Raw genomic sequence first — 17,227 nt, 5'->3', positions numbered from 1 at the left:
ACTTAGCTTCAACAGGAGGTTCAGAAGTGCCGTTCTTTTTTGTTGCCTTGGTCTGCTGCAGTTTCAGAAAACCCAGAAAATACTGCAGCCCCTGCTACCAGGACACCTGAACCCAGATCAGAACCAAGGAGACCCTCACTGCAGTATCCACAGGCAGTTGGTTGCCATTTCACATCTCAGATGCTCTATCCCTTCCAGTCTTGTTCTGAGCTGTGTGAAGCAAACATATCAGGGACAAATTTTTCTCAACAGATGCTAAAATTATAGATGGAAGAAAATGTGGTTGTTCCCATCTCCAACAGAGTGTCAGAAGACATCCATGTGGTGCACCAGTCATATATACAGAAAGGCAGCAAAATGATCAATATGTTATTCCTGTGAAAAATGGAAATGATGTGGGAGAAAATATTAAGTAACCAAGTTTATTTCCTTAGCGATTTGTTAGTCTTTATTCTAGAGACAGAGATAACGGAGATAAACCCGTTTCTTCGTATGAGGCTATTATCCCTGATCTTAGTCGCTTGATGACTGAGTGATCTCAATCATTTAATGAAACATTAAATAGCTAAAAATGTATCCATCAAAGACTGAAAAGAAGTAAATCACAGATAAACTATATGGTATAAATGGGGTCTAATTGTCTCAACTATGATAATCTCGACTTTGAAAAGTCACTTTTCTGAAATTTTGCATTACTATAGGTTTTACAAAAAAAGTAATAGAAAAATGAACTCCATTTTTGTAAGTAATTCCATGTAAGCAAGGAAATTATGCACTCCACCCACTATATTGGAAACACTTTTATCATGTTTTTTTAGCTGAAATTTTGAATAATTTCACAAAATGACTGTTTTCTCAGGATGACTGCAATGTCATGTTTTTTACACACATATTGTTAATCTTTTAGTGTTCACGGGCCATTTCTAAGAAACTGACTAGAGATAGTGAAAACATTTATAAGCCATTTAGACTTAAAAAGGGATATACCAGGATCTAGATTTTTAAGTGTCTCCACATTGATACACCTGCTATAGCATATGTACCGGTGCTGTAAGTATAAGCAAAGGCAGGCATGGAGTGTAAAATGCCAGAATTCAAGTGATGGCACAGTTTGATCTTGATGGCATCAGATGATGTTTGAACTGCAAATATGAGAGAATAATTCCAGTTTAATCTGCAGCAATTGTGGTAATGATGTGTTTGTGATTTTACAAATATGTATATTTCCTTTTGTTCAAATAAAACTCTCTTTTCCCAGACTCGTCCCAGTTGGCTTTAGACACTTAACCAAGGCAATTAAGATGGGAAATAGCCACCAGAACCTAATCAGTGTATCTAGAGATATCAGTTTTCTCCACTGATTGGGTAAGAAGTCCCTATCCTGTAATTCTGTGACTGGGCATGAGACTTCTAAATGGCGAAAAGCAGTATGACATTGATCCTACAACGTGATTATTAACTTTGGACCATTGAAGGAAGAGGAGATACAGGGTGTTGCAAAAAGCTGGACACCATTTCAAAGCAGTATATTTCACTATGTCAACGTGTTACAATTGCACAAAAATTTACAAATGGTTTAATGAGTTATCAAGGTTTAATAACTTTTTAATAAATGCTCTTTGTTCACCCATTCATGTGCAGTTCATGGCTGCAGAGATATAGTGACTTTGAACTGGGTCCATCTTTTTTAAACATCCTGTACATTTCTCTTTTCTGTGTCAGCCACTGTAACTCACAAGAGATGAGGTATGTTTCCTGCTTGTTCCTGCTTGCATCACACTATCATTCTGACTTTCCAAGTTTTACGAGATTAACTCATTTTATGAGCACTACTTAGTGCAGCGAACATGGTGAGTGTTTATCAGTGAACTGAAGTCCAGTCCAGTCTCAGAAGTCCTGTGTTCATGTTTCCAGGTATTTAATCAGAATCTTTCCACTTGGAATCAATGACAATTAAGGTCTTGCTTGATTGATCCCTTTTTCCTTTGCAGAAGAAAAGGCTTTTACGTTTTGCAGAGAGAAAGCAATATCCATTGTTTACAATAAAACTTTTTCATGTGACTGAAAGTATGGGAATTTAAATGCAAGTTTTTACATGACTTTGAATTTTTTTTCTTTTTATTGATGTATGTTCTTTGAGTTTATTTCCATGTGTTTTGTTTAAACTATTTTTTTTTTACAGCATACAGAGTTCTGGTGATCATATAGCTTCAGACAGCTATCTTTTATAAGTTTCTCTGGTAGCTTCAATAAACAATTTATGACTGTAATTTTTCTATTATTGCTGATATTACTGTTGAAATTAATTTCTGTATACTTGGTAGTGCAGTCTGAGATATGTTATGTTTACATGGAAAAGTGGAATTATAGTCCAGTACTGTAATCCCTGCAATTTGTAAGCCCAAACAGTGATATTGTAGAAGCATGGAATGATTCAGATGAAGGGAATCTTCTGGAAGCCATCTCGGCTGACCTGCTGCTCAAAATAAGGCTCATACTGAGGTTACATCCAACTTCAAAGTTAGATCAGTTGTAGTTTATGTTGAAATGCCCTGCTCTTTTCATTCCTCTGTTTTTCCCCACATTTCTGCATTATGCAATGTCATGTTTTTTACTATTGCCATTGGAAACTCCTGACTGAGTAACTCGCAGAGTATGAAGAGACTGATCTTGGCAGAATTCTAACTTTGCCATCTAAATACTTGATTAGGCATTTTCAGAGGCTGATTAATTCCATCTGAAAAACATGAGTCTAAACTATGTGGTATTACTTTTCCCCACATCCTGAAAAATCGTATTGGCAAACTAACTTCAAGAAATTTTAGCTCAGGGAATGCCAAATTTAAGTAAAATGTGTTCCATATCTCTTGCCTTTGGGATTTACACTCACAGGTAGATGAGAAGAACAAGCTGGGGCCTGGGAACGGGGTTTGCAATTGGAAGGTGGTTCAGCTCCTTCTGCCTGTGCGTGGCTGTGCTCAGCTTAAAAAGAGCTCACTGAGATAAAGCATGAATTCTCACCAGTGCAGATGGAAGCAAAATCAGCCCCTGGGTAATTGTTTTTCATGTTGGAATGTGATATTTATTTTATATCCATGCTCTCTTCTGTGAAGAAGTGGCTTGGTGACAGCCAAAAAAGCTTAAGACAGATTAGATCCAGACTTGTGACACAAAACATTTATTTTCAACTGGAGATTCAAAATGTTCTATTCAGCAGACATTAAAATAACTCAAAATGTTATTCTGTGTCTTTGATGTATGGAGCCTAAAGAAATGTGGCTGCCAACTTTATCTGATTACTGAATCTTTACGGTCTGATACATTCTAGGATGCAGAGTTCAAAAGATGTTTGCATTAAAGTACATAGGTAACCTAGGAATTGTCAGACTTAAGCAGACCAGTTACCCATTATCCCTTCTCCAAGTAAGTGAAGTATTAGCCATTTAAGAGAAAGGTCCCAGAGGTCATCAGTAGGGAAGGAGTTGCATACTGTATGTAACTCATCCTGCGGCCTTGCTCTGTGTAACTCTCTGGTGATGTCAAATAGCTACTGAAGAGTTGTACTATATACTAAAAACTTATCTTTAAATTCTACTAAGTTCTTCACTTGCACAAATCCTTATGATAAAGATTTTCATATTTAAGCGACTCACAGAGAAAAAAATGTTTCACTTTCTCAACATAGAAAACTATCTATTCATTATATCATATACTCTATTCTTCTTAGACTAATGAGGAGCAGCTGCAGCTTAGGGATACGGAGCCTAACAGAGCACTTTGATGACATAGATGCAACTCTTCTTGAACTAAATAGATTATTTGGTTACTTCTTATTTTCTTATTCAGAACCAGTTAAACAATGTGATCAGACTAAAAGGAAGGAAGTCTGGACTTGGAGACAATAAACAATCACTATTTCTTTTTTTTCCCCTCCTATATTCTCTCTTTCTCTTCTATATATTCTGCATAGTATTCCTCAAGATTCAGGTGATAAGATTTGATGTGGTAAAATGCCCATCTTCAAAGTTAATTTGCTCTGTCTTTTCATTCCTTCTTTATTTCCTTGTTCTTTTTTCCTCAAAACCTTAAAATAATCTAAAACATTTTCAAGTGTTTGACATGTTTAGAGGGTCAAGCAAATGTCATTGAATTTTTTCATTACTTTAAACATCTTCCCTCTTTATCATGTTTTTTATTACTTGCATGTTTTCCCACCCCACCCCTTTGCTATCAGTCTTTAATACTTCTCTTTTTTCATCATTTCCATGTCTCATTCTCTTTTACCTGAGATCACTTGTGCTTGCTATTCAATGCTGTAATAAGCAACTAAGTCCATGTATTTCATATTTAAATAGATAAATCTTTTATTCTGGAATGAATGAATTACAAATTGGCCTTTGTGTTTCTGGTTGACTAGAAAATCTCTTGCTTTTTATTAAAAACTACTGTCATGTGCAACTCCACCTTGTGTGAGCTCAGTAACCTCTTTCCCTATATCTTCCATGTTCAGTTTTAGCGGAGAGAGCTCTGAAAATAAAGATTCATAGCTCTCCTGAACAAGAAGTGTTTTTAGGCTTCTTGGTTACACTGGAACAGGAAAGTCTGAGGAAACAGTCCCCTTTTCCCGTAATGAACACATTTTCGGCCCCCAAAAATGTTAATTCCCAGTGTGGATGACATATTCTATTTTGATTCAGTGCTAGACAGCTGATGCCAGGCAGAAGATGAGCCGTGTCTGAAGAAAAATCAAGACATAATTGTGCTACAAACTGGTAGAAGTCAGGCTTGTTTAACAGTAAATATGTTGGTTTTGTTTTTCCCCTCAAAATCATCAAAGGGAACTTTATAAAGTTATAGAGAACAAGCTTACAAACATTACGGACTTTGATTTTCAAAGAACTTTTGAATAAAGCACATTATAATACAGTTACAGATTTTAATCTTGATCTCCTTCAGAGATCTTCAGAGGAGACATTATTAAGTGATTTGTAAAGGATCAGAAACGGGGTTTCCTCTGAATGATCAAGCTCGTAGACAATATAAAAACAAATAAACAATGCCATAAAATTAGGAGTACACAACCCATGCATCTGTTTTCTGCCCTATCAAAAAAACCCACCAAAACCTCAAATCCAAAACAAATCAAAACAAAAACCAGACAAAACTGCAACAAAACACCCCCCAAAAATGTCAAAACCCAAACCAACTATGCAACAAAACCCCCAGAAAGACTTTACCAGAGAAGAGATGGTTAATAAAGCTACAGCTAGCTAATTGAAAATTACTTGAAGAATGCTTTCCTTCCCATCATCTCTCTAAGCCTAGATGTGCTGTCCATCCCACATATTTTATGATCTAAAAAAAACCATTCGGTATACTCAGATCTTTGCAATAAAAGCAGGGATCAAGTCCTGTGACACTAGTTCACAAGCAGATTCAGTTGGGAATGCTCATGCTAGAAAAGGTAACTGATAAATGTGGCCATTAGTTATAGCTTGCAATTGCTAAATACATAAATTAGTTAGCTTAAGAAACAACACTACACACAGCTGCTGTACTTATCAGACACCTTTGTCCACATAACTCATATTCTCCCTCTTCTTCCATCTTAATTGGAACTATCACTGACATTTCAAACATTCAAGGAGTCAAGAGAGCTGTCACAGAAAAACAAAACAAAACAAAATAAAACAAAACAAAACAAATCATTCACCCAAAGTCCCACAGAAGAATCTCTTTGTCCCCCAAATGTGAATATGGTATCATTAAAAAATAATAATTACTTTTGAATTAAATGAATACTTTTGTTTAATTCTGGCCTTGGAAATTCATTAGAAAACAGCTTTTGAAACTGTTGACTTCATGAAGAAAAGAAACCTACTTTGAATAAGTTAACTAATTATTTCTTTTTCTTTGGTGTATTTTCAACCAGGAATTTCTTTTGTGAACATGCTCTGCTTTTAGAGCAGAGAAGTAGAAACTACACCAGTTACACATTATGTGACTCTGTGACTATAAATATATGGCAGTCTCAGATTCGATGCCAAAGCTCTATGGGCTCCAATCAACAACCAGCACTTTATTCAATTGCCTAGTTTAAATTATTTTAGCTAAGCCATCTGAAGGTTCATGTAACAATCCTACATTTATGCAAATGACAGTTTTCTTCCAAGAATAAATGAAACTTAATCAAATGCCTACTAAAATCTCTGGAAATTGGAACATTCCCGCTGCAGTTCTGTGTTCATCAGCATCAGTGGGCACGTTGCATTGACATCATTTGGGTGGTGCCAAACATGCATACAATAAGGAGGATTTAAAAAATTCTCCTCCAGCAGCAGTAACTGAGTATCTTAAAGCTGGGCTAAAACTACACAGGAATGGCAAAAGGCCCTTCTCTGACTTGTTCCCTTATATTTTGTCTCTCCAGCTAAACTCAATGTCCTGTTTCACTGCATTTGGTTTGACAGACTTTCTAACAACTGTTCTCTAGAATATTTTTCTCAACGGCAATCTAATATCTCCCTCTTCCAGTGTTTTATTGTTCAGAAAAAGATGAACTGCTTTAGCCTGAATTACCTTGAAAGATTTCAGTTTGAGTCAGCTGCCTTGGTGGCTCAAAATGTGACTGAAAGAAGAAGCTTATGATAAGAGGTTTTGGGCAAAGACAATGACTGATAACATTGAAAAATCCAGCCTAAAATGGCATATAAGCTAATCTAACTTGTCTAACTCAATTGCTCTTTAAATAAGATGGAGTTCATTTCTATTTTTTTCCTTTTTTTTTTTTTTTTTTTTTTTTTTTTTAATAAATGGCTGAAATGGAACTCGTCTATTTAAAGAACTTCTGCTTTTCAGGTATGGGAAGTTGAATCTGGTTTTGGACAAAACCTATGAACATTTTACATGTAACTTTAGTTGCTGAGCATCTGGGGTTGATCACACTGAACCTGTGTTAGAAAGAACATGTTAGATGAATCCCAGATGTTTTAATATGGCACTGCCTCCCAAAATAACTGGATCAGGATGGGAAACAAATGAAAGGCAAATGCTTTAAAATTGAAGACCTAAGTAGGCTTAAATGTAGGCAACTTGAAGGTGATGGAGATGGTGGCATTGTATCTGAATAGTTGTGGGGTCTCTACAGTTTTCTCTTTTGAGGGCTGAAGACTCACACACACACTGAACTAGAAAAAAATGCTTAGCCTTGCCAGTGAAGATAGTACTTGGATCCAGTCTAATTGGTACCTGCACCTCAGCCCTGTTTCATCCTACAGATGAGTATGTTAATGATTTTCTAGCAAACTTTAATGAACAACTAATACACATGGTAACTTGAAGGATGAAAAAATCACAAAGTAGAAGTGGTACTCAGTTAATGGGCTGGTAAATTTTTACCACTTCTATGTAACATAATAAGAGATAGAACAGCTAATTGAAAAACAGGCACATGATAAGTTTGTTAGCTTTCCGACAGCTGACACACACAAGCAAAGTAACATCGTTGACTGTATCAGTTTTCTCTTTTGGGCTATTTTCTCATTTGTGATTTTGGCTAGGGCAGGCGTTTCAGGGCTTCATAAAATAATCTGGCATTTAATCTTCCCTGTTCTCCTACTTCCAACCCATTTAGAGTGTGAGAGAAATGTTTATACAATAAGAAGTTTGATGTTACTACAGCTTGGAGAGTTGTCCGTTGTTTTTGCCAGTAGAATGAACATGGCAAGGGGAAGCGTCTTTTGTTTCAGTGTAGTGGCAAATCAGCAAAAGTATAATTGTTACCTTTCTCAAATTGCTTTGTAGGCATAAATAACCAGTACTCATGCTTTGAAGTCTGTGATGCAGCCAAACAGAATTTTAAAAGGAAAAAAAAAAGAGAAGGTAATAGTACTGACTAGATGTGCAATTTAGGCCAAATGGGAAAGGAGCCTGACATCTACTGTAAGAAAAGAACAATCTCCTTGCTTGTCCTTAAGAAGTAACAATTTTAGCTGGAATGTCAAGTAGAATTTATCCTCCAGTGTGGGCTGCTAAGTAGAGGTAAAACAGTTTTTCTTTTCCTTTTCACTATTGGTAGCATGGCTTAAGATGGACTGTGGAAATCTCCCCTGTCAAACTCAGCAATGCACCTTTCCTCAAAGTAACCTACAGTTAATTTTGCTTGCTCCATTCCTATCTGGGAATTGCCATTTATTGTTCCAGGGCATCCTGGTCATTAACATCTTGATTGTCCATATAATTTTTATTCTCTTTGTTTTATTTTGCACTTGGTTGAACCCTTTTTTTAGTTTTATTTATAACTAGAAATAATACGTATACCGTCTTCTAAGTGCCTGCATGTGTGTATGCATTTGCTACCCTGTGGAGCAGGGCTGAAGAGAAGTTTTTAACATCATGAGTCAGTTTCACTGAAAAAGTACGTGCTGCATTATGGAGAAATAAAGTGTTTCATTTTCTTGGATGGGAAGATACTGAAAGCCCATACCTAAAGATATAAAAGCAAGTGCCTATTCAGGGCACAGCATTTTATTCTAAGACAAAGTAGTTAACTTTTGAAATAGTGGTTTTTTTTGTTTTGTTTTGTTTTGTTTTGTATTGTTTTGTTTTGTTTTAAATTACCTTTAAAATGTCTCAGGTATGGATTTGCCTTTTTTCCACCTAAAATACAGAAGTATTATAGTCCAGACAGCTCGTAAGGTAAACATTATCATTTAATGATAGATAAAATGATTAAATAATTACATGGTTTAAATTGGGTTAAAAAGCACTGAAAGGCTACATTTCAAACTGCATGAAAGACTTGATCAACATTCCAAGAAATTTAAAACTAATACATTAAAAGCACATAAATCAATAGTGGCAATGCAAATGTAACACGAAGACAGACTTTCTGTAATGTATTAAAAATACTTCTACTTGAAAAGAAATATTAATGATTTAACCAGAACTGATAAAAGCAAAGTAAGTCATAGATAAGGCTCTTTGAACTAGTCTTGCCCTTTTTTTAGGTGTCTTGCAATAGTGAAAGATGTTTTACTGTTTAGCATGGATGTCTCAGGTGTAATAAAATACAATCTGGGATTTTCTTTTTTGAAAAATTCCTGTTTCTTAGAAAAAGCCCTGTTTGAGCTCTTATAAGCATGGCTGTGGTGAATCAGACTAATGGGTCTTCTAGTCCAAGATCCTCTCTCTGACACTGCCAGTAGCAAATGTTTCAGGAAAAAGAATAAAACTCGAGTGAGTATAAAATGATACTCCCCATGGCATATCCTCCCAGCTGTTGGCAATCTGTGGTTTAGGGAAACCCTGAGCCAGAGGTTGCAAACCTTCATCGGCATTTAATAACACTCCATGAACTTTCTCATGATTGTACCAAACAGCTTTTTGAAGCATTTATACTTGATATTCTGTGTACCTCATGACAGTGAGCTCCATAGATGAAGTAGGTATTTGTGAATAACTGTGTCTTCTGTTTGTTCCTAAACCTGATTCCTGATTACACTTTGTCTTTATTCTCTTAATATGAGGGTTAGTAAGTATCTATTAGCTGTTCGCCACCTTCTTATTATTCATACTTTTATGTTATATCTAGTCATATATATTCTCAGTTGTATATTCTGCTGAGTTTTTTAAGTTTTCACTAAACTCTCCTTCCAGAAAGGGTCTCTTAAAAATTAGTTAATCTTACTTACCTTTCAGAATTGACCTGAATTGCTTAAGTTAGGATATTGATCACTTACCATTCCTGAAGAAAACCTCCATACAGTGGGTAAAGTTAGATGAGATAAAGCCAGATCTCAAGATCTAAGTTTCAAACTGTTCAGAAAGACCAGCAGTTGTACTTTTGCAGTTCCTGACAAAGATGTAATATAAAGGATAGTACCCAAACATTGTATTTTTTTTGATATTCAGGAAAGAAAACTCTCTTAAATTTGTTATTTTGAGGTAAATTGTATTCTGGGCATGTGACTTTTATCCTTTTGCACCTGTTTGTGGAAAAAAGGACCTCCATTTTATTTCAAGTGGTTAGTCTGTTATGACTAGATGAGATCAGTCATTAGAGAAAGTACAGTTGAGATGGAGATATTCTTTAGAAAATGAGTGTTTTTAATTAAAGCTTGTTGATTCAGATAACTGGATGTCACTCCACTGAAATTAGTGGAGTAGTTCTGATTTACAGCAGCTACAAATCTAACTGTCTCTTATTTTTTCTATTTATCTGTTTATGTAGCTATTATAATATGATAATGTAGTGTTCTGCTGGCCATGAACTTCTAGTATTCCATTATTCTCTGCTAGGTCAGATATTAGAAAAGATCCTGTTCTACTAGACTATTGCAGATCTAGTACATTTAAGAAGTTCCAAGAGACTGAGGTACAAACAGAAGTGTAAAATGTCAACAGCAAATACATGGGCTGTTTCAGCAGAAGATCCTCACCATGTTTTCTTTGGGCCACCTCAGATAAAACTTTAGGCTTTCTGTGTGATCAATGGAAAAAGGTAGGCCTCTTGAGTGGGTGACTTAGAGCACAGAAATTACAAGTTCCATTTACTGTCAAGGTAGATTAGACACTAGGATGAGTAGCTAGAGTTAGATGATATAAATATTTCCCCAGTAGATTTCAATATTTGTGCCAAATCTTCTAATCTATTTGAATCTGAAGGGTTAGAATTCCAAATTTTGTGTGGCACAGTATGAATTAAAAAAAAAAATAACTTCTGCTAGTACTAGCAGCATATGCTATCTCCAGAATATAAAGGAAATTAACCGCTTGTTTTTTGTGTCATTGGGGAAAAAATCCTGAAGTGTAGTGCAATAGTCAGTAGTGCTGAGGAAAACTTGATGTTGTTGCAAAAAAAGCAAAGGTTTACCATTGACCATTAAACACAGTCTGTTGTAATACCTGGAAAACTAGATAATTCTAGAATAATCTAAGTGGAAATAACTGTGTATATAGTAATCAGCTGCATACTGAACAGAATGACTGCTGTTTAGATGCAGCAAAATGGCACCATATGCACTATGCATTTGCAAAATAAATGACACAACTGAATGACAACCACATGGAAGGAATATATTGAAATAATTAGGATGAAGAAGATGTGAGATCTGTCATCATTTATTAAAAAAGTGACAAAAATGCAAAAGCAAGTGCAATTATTGGGAATGAAGATAATAGTAATAGAGATAATAGTAAAAGTAATAAAAGGACAATAAAAGTAATAGGAATAATATATTGTCATTATTTTTAAAAAGTTGTTAAGTCGTTTTGTATTCAAGTTAAAATAGCAGGTTTTGGCATGATCAAGTCAGAAGCAGGAATGTATTCAAGTGAATTTATGCAGAAACAGACATTCAAGGGCCATGGGCCAATCTGGATTCTCATCATGTAGATATGAAACATGAAGTAGATGCTTTTCCCAGGAGACCACCACTGCAATGCAAGGGCCCCTGCAAACATTGGTTTGAATCTGATAGATATGTAAGTACTAAAACTAGAACATTTGCTTTCTAGATCTCTGCCCTGCAGAGTGAAAATTGCAAACTTCAATTTAAGTATAAAGTCTTGCTATATAATAAATGGGGATAGACAAGAGTGATAAAAAGATGTCAGAAACAGCTCAAGAGATCTTGTGGTTCTGTAAAGTTGGGACCTTCATAAGAGTATTTTTGTCAGACACTCAAACTACCTTTGATCTAGTTTTAAATCTAAATATCTTTTCCCAGAGATGCTGTTTATATAGTCCAGCTCTGCTGTTTAGGTAGTCCACCTGGGAGAAGTGCCTGCATCCCAAGGTCTCCAAAGAACACTACACTGGCAGCTCACCCTTTCCACAGGACCGTGTTCACCTCATGGTGCATTTTGCATAGCACCTCAGCAGCAAGCTCGCTAAAGCCAGCCTGCGTGGCAGGAAGAGGGCTGTGATGAAGAAAGTATTTCTGCATCCATGACAGTTTCAGGATGACTTCCTTCTTAACTGTTGTTTCAAGACTTCTCTAGGAAATGAGACAAAAGGGTTGTACTTTTCTGCAGCCTAAGGGCTTTGGATTCAAGCAATAGAGGAGTACCCTAATAACCAGGCTACAGGGCTTGTCTCTACATTTAGTACATTTGCTATTTATTATCGAATGTAAAATAATCCCTAAATCAGGCACTGAAATGTAGGACCCATAAGGGAGGTGAGATTCAAAGACTACCTTAATTTCATCTCAGCCACTTTGAGTGAATCCAAGTCTTCTGCTTCTCATATAAGTGCTCCAACATCTGTATTTAATGATTTTTATGTGTTTTGATACATTTTTATATATACATAATGTATGTTTATAGATGTGTGTATATAGTATACACACACATATACATAAACATACACAAATACATAAACATAAATAAAAGGGCAGTTTCATCAGTGTCATCACCTCCTTTGATTCGATATCCTTAATCTGTATGACTGGGACTCAAATGTGAGCAGGAATTAGAATTAAGCATGCTGGTCTTTGCAGGGTCATGTTCTTAAGTATGCTTTCAAACCTTGTATTTGTATTTATTGAAATCATAAACAGTTTCAAATTTTCTTATGCTTAGAGCAGCTGCTTAAAATCACATAGGTTTTTCAATGAAAGAATATCCACAGATTAGTTTCTATAAGGAAAGTTGCACTGTTACCAATAGATCCTGTCAAAATAAAGCCAAACCACTAGAAAGCACAGTGCACTAATCAGTTTAGTCCAGTGTAAAGGTTTCTGTGTAAAACTATGCACAAAATCAGAACAATGTGGTGTTAATGTGGTAGTACTGCTGTTACAAAACTTACACTGCCAGTGCCGTAAGAAATCTTTTTACAGTGAAGGGCAACCAATACTATCATGGCATTAAAATGTGAAAGTTTCATTAATGTGTTTCTTGAATCTGTAACCTTAACTCTTAGGGATTATCTTTCACTTACTGGAAGATGGATTTACATATACACTTTCTTCTCATTATTTATTTTAATTAAGTTTACCTAGAAAAAAAAACAACTGAGAAAGTACTCCTTCCATGTTCTCCTTAATTATAAGAAGTGTTCACCTGACACTGTGTCAGTAGAGAAACATTTTACTGTACATAGATTTTGTCACTTTTGCTAAAACTTTAAGTTTACACTGCCCATGTATTTTCAGCTTAAATCCCTAAGTGTCAGATACTCTGGATATTCCTTCTATTTTTGGTCAGAGGAGAAGGGAAGCTAGACTTGCTGTATAATAAAATATAGCTTCTTTTTTAAGAGCCATGAGCACTTGGAGGAGTGAACTTTGTCAAGACTTTCTGTATGTCCAGATTGCTCGCTACAAAAATGAATTTACATGGAATTATGGAAACAACTTCAAACTTGTATTTTTTGTCCTCTAGCAATATTGACACTGAGAAAACTTCATTTGTGAATTACATTAAGCTCAGAGTTTATATTTGCTTTCTAAAGTGCCAGAGCTATGCATTATCTTACACTCTTGATAGAAATCAGCATAATGGTGCCCTTATTCTTGCTGGCTCTTATTTAAAAAAAAAAAACAACAAAACAACTCTATTATATTAACTTTATTAGGACAACACATATTAGTACATATGTCTAAACATAGTGTTATGATTGTTTGTCTTCTTTTCCACTACAGATGCCCCACAACCAGTCCCAATTTCCAAACAAGTTAAATATTTATTCTTCTTGGTCGGTTTACTAATCCACATTTTTTTATTTGATTACACATTGTTTAAAGAATAAGAATGAAAGCTCCTTCTAAAATAGCTGTACAAAAATAAACCATCATTGCAGTGTTGCATCCTTCATGGGTTGCTCCCAACTAGTCCCTCACAAATGACATATCCCTCTGATGTTGGAGGTGGCCCTTCATTTTGCTTTCCACTACATGTTTTTCAGAGTGGACTAGGAGAACAAAAGATTTTTTCTTCAATATTTACTCTTTCAGAATGATACTGGTCCCTTGGTAAGTGGAAGTGTTTGAACAGTTATAACAACTGGGTAGAAGAGAGAAGAGGATATTTTTGGGATCTAGAGAGGAAGGTATAGATTGTCCTTTGAGTATATTCTCATGGAACCACTACTGGGTGGAAAACCTAGAGAAATATTTCAAAGGATTCTTTAGATTTAGTAGCATGATTTACTTTGACTCAGTGGGCTAAATAATATAATTATTATACTGTGGGAGAAAGAAGTAGGTTTAAGTTGGAAATAATGATGTACAGCACCTTATCAGCCATATTTATGTAAGTATTATTATTATATGAGTGAAAAATATTGAGCTGAAATCCTGAAAGATGTGTTTTACATTATAAATTTCCATAAACCATTGAAAAGGAGCAGACTTAGCATTTGGCACAATTTATTTTCTCACTGAAATCCTGTTTATGGCAAAAGAACAAAAAAATAGTGTACCAGATTTTCTTCTTGTTCTCTGATTTCTTTAGTATTGATTGACATATTTATGCCATACGAATGCACATATGTGCAGATGAATGTGTAAATAACTACAGAGAAAATGAGTTAATTCAGTACTTCAATCCTCAGCTAGATCTGTTGATGTCTGAGAAAAACAATCCAGACTTTCTGAAAGTACAAAAAATATTGTACTTATCTTTTGTTTGGTCTTTTTGGAAACAAAAAGAAAGTTGAAAGAAAATAGAAATATTTTTAGCAGTAACCTGTCTAGTGAAATATGTGCATTGTTTTTTTCTTTAAGAATGAGTGATATAGTATGTCTAATTATGAAGACTGTACTGGCATAGTTATATATGTAGACGAAAGACAGAAGCAAAAATAATTTACTTTTCAATACCAAATTTTCCAACTGCAGCTGTTATTAGAGGTAGATTTATGGTGCATACTAAGGTATTCCATATTTTGGTCATATCTCTAATACACAGTTGCATTTTAAATGCTGAAAATAGTGGCATTACTGTTGTTTTTTGAAAAGAAGTCAATATTTTATTAAGTTTGGAAAAGCATAGGCCTTCAATAATGAAAGTGGAAGAAAGTACTCTTTTCAGGGCAAATCTTGGAGTATAGATATAAAATAATTTTAAATTTGAACAGTATAATACTGAGGATCCAAAATAAAAGCAAAAAAACCCATTTTTAATTATATTTGTCCAATGCTGTACACTTTGGAATTACTTAAACTGTTACATTTCTTTTAATAGAAAGCAGTTTGAAGGTTGAGAGTGGAGGGGTAATAATGTCATTTCAGTAAACAGAATATTTTATTAATATTATTTTGCTGTTCTTTTTGACCTAAAATCTTCCTCATTAGTTTGCTAAAATCCACTGCCCTTGAATTTATCACATTTTCTATATCAAGCCTTAACAAAAAAGGCAAATCTAAGAGAAAATATGGAAAGCAATAATAATTTATGGAACATACATATATATATATTTTCTTTTTGGTAGACATCTTCAGATCAACCAGCTTTATCATCCTGATAATTATCAAAGAGTTTAGGAAGTTAAAAATGCAAAATTACATAATTTTAATGCAATTGGTGGACCTGGAATCGATATCTCCTCCCCATTCTAGGCATCTATGTATGCACACTAAGTGTATACATATCTACATTCTGTGACTTTGGTTTACCTCTGTTCTTTACTCCACATTTCTAACTATTTTCTGAAAATGGCTGTTGTCTTTTAAGTGAATATGCCAGCTCATTGCGAAGATGCTTATCACTTCCTAAATCAGCTCTATAAATGGTCCATGTGGTGGGTTTTATGCTGCTTTACTTTTCAGGGCCTTTTTGTTTTTGCTCAGAGCACCTTATTTGCCTTTTCACATTTTTCCTACACTGGAAATGTTTATTCATTTTCATTTGGAATAGTATCTGATATGAATAGATAATATGTCTGGAGCCAGTTTCTGAATATATTTCTTTTGGAGACAGTTATTACTGTCTAATTAAGAGATGTGCTCATTAGTGACTCAAGATCTTAACTGATTTCTTTTTTCTAAGAAACTTACTTTCCTGTTACGTAATAACTATCTATAAATTAAATAAACTCATTAGCCTTCACGTTTCTATTACAATGGACTGGAACAATTAATGGGAATCAAGTTTGTAAGGAATTGTGAAAGACAAAAATGTTCACTGTTTTCTGTCTGGCTGTTCCACTGGAATTTTGATCTGCCATTTTTGATAACTTTGACACAACAATTGAAAACAATAATCGATGTTTCTGTACGGGATAATATCTTGGTATACATGGTATATCATAGTTTGAAGTTCAGAAGATGATCTGCAACGTTTTATATACAGCCAATGGCTGAGTTGATCAAACATGGAAAGCTGCAATGTGATTCTCCCGCTGTGCTACTTCGATAAGGCTGTTAATGCAGTAAACAACAATACATAAAAGGCTCATAGAGTTTTTGTGTACTGAAACATCCAGTTCTGATGCCTGTAGTACAAGAACACATTATACCTACAGAACCTTCTGAAACCCACCTGGACATGTTCCTGTGCAACCTCACCTAGGCGTTCCTGCTCCAGCAGGGGGATTGGACTAGATGATCTTTTGAGGTCCCTTCCAATCCCAAACATACTGTAATACTGTGATACTGTGATAAAAGGATGTTAATGGCTTCAGCGACTGAAGTGCCAGACATACCAGGAGAGACTGAGAGAGTGAGAACTGTTTAACCCAGACAAGAGAAGGTGCAGGGGAAGCTTATTCATGTGCATGAATGCCTGATGGGTGAGAGTAAAGAAAAGAGAACCAGACTCTACTCAGTGGTGCCCAGTGGCAGGACAAGAGGCAATGAGCAAAAACTGAAATACATGAAATATCGTTTAAACATAAGAGATGCTTTTATGCTGTGAGGGTGGTCAAACACTGGAGCAGGTTTCTCAGAAAGATTGTGCAGTCTCCATCCTCGGAGGTATTTAAAACCTGACTGGACGTGGTCCTGGGCAACCTGCTCTGGCTGACTCTGCTCAGAGCAGGACTGGACTGGATGAACTCCAGAGGTGCCTGCCAGCTTCAGCCACCCTGCAGTTCCCTTTGATGGTACTGGAGTTGAAGTCTCATCATAAAAACTTGTTCAAATTCAGCTGAAATTATCTGTGATAGGAGTTAAATAAGAAAAATCTTTCACATTAGATTTTGATTTAAGAGTAACTATTGCTGATAAAAATGTTACACGATGTCCCTGTTAATTACATTTCTGATCAGTACTTGACATAC

The sequence above is a fragment of the Nesoenas mayeri genome, assembly GCF_963082525.1.
Source record: "Nesoenas mayeri genome assembly, chromosome: 2".
In the NCBI taxonomy this organism is placed as follows: Eukaryota; Metazoa; Chordata; class Aves; order Columbiformes; family Columbidae; genus Nesoenas; species Nesoenas mayeri.
This window is presented reverse-complemented; position numbering follows the sequence as displayed.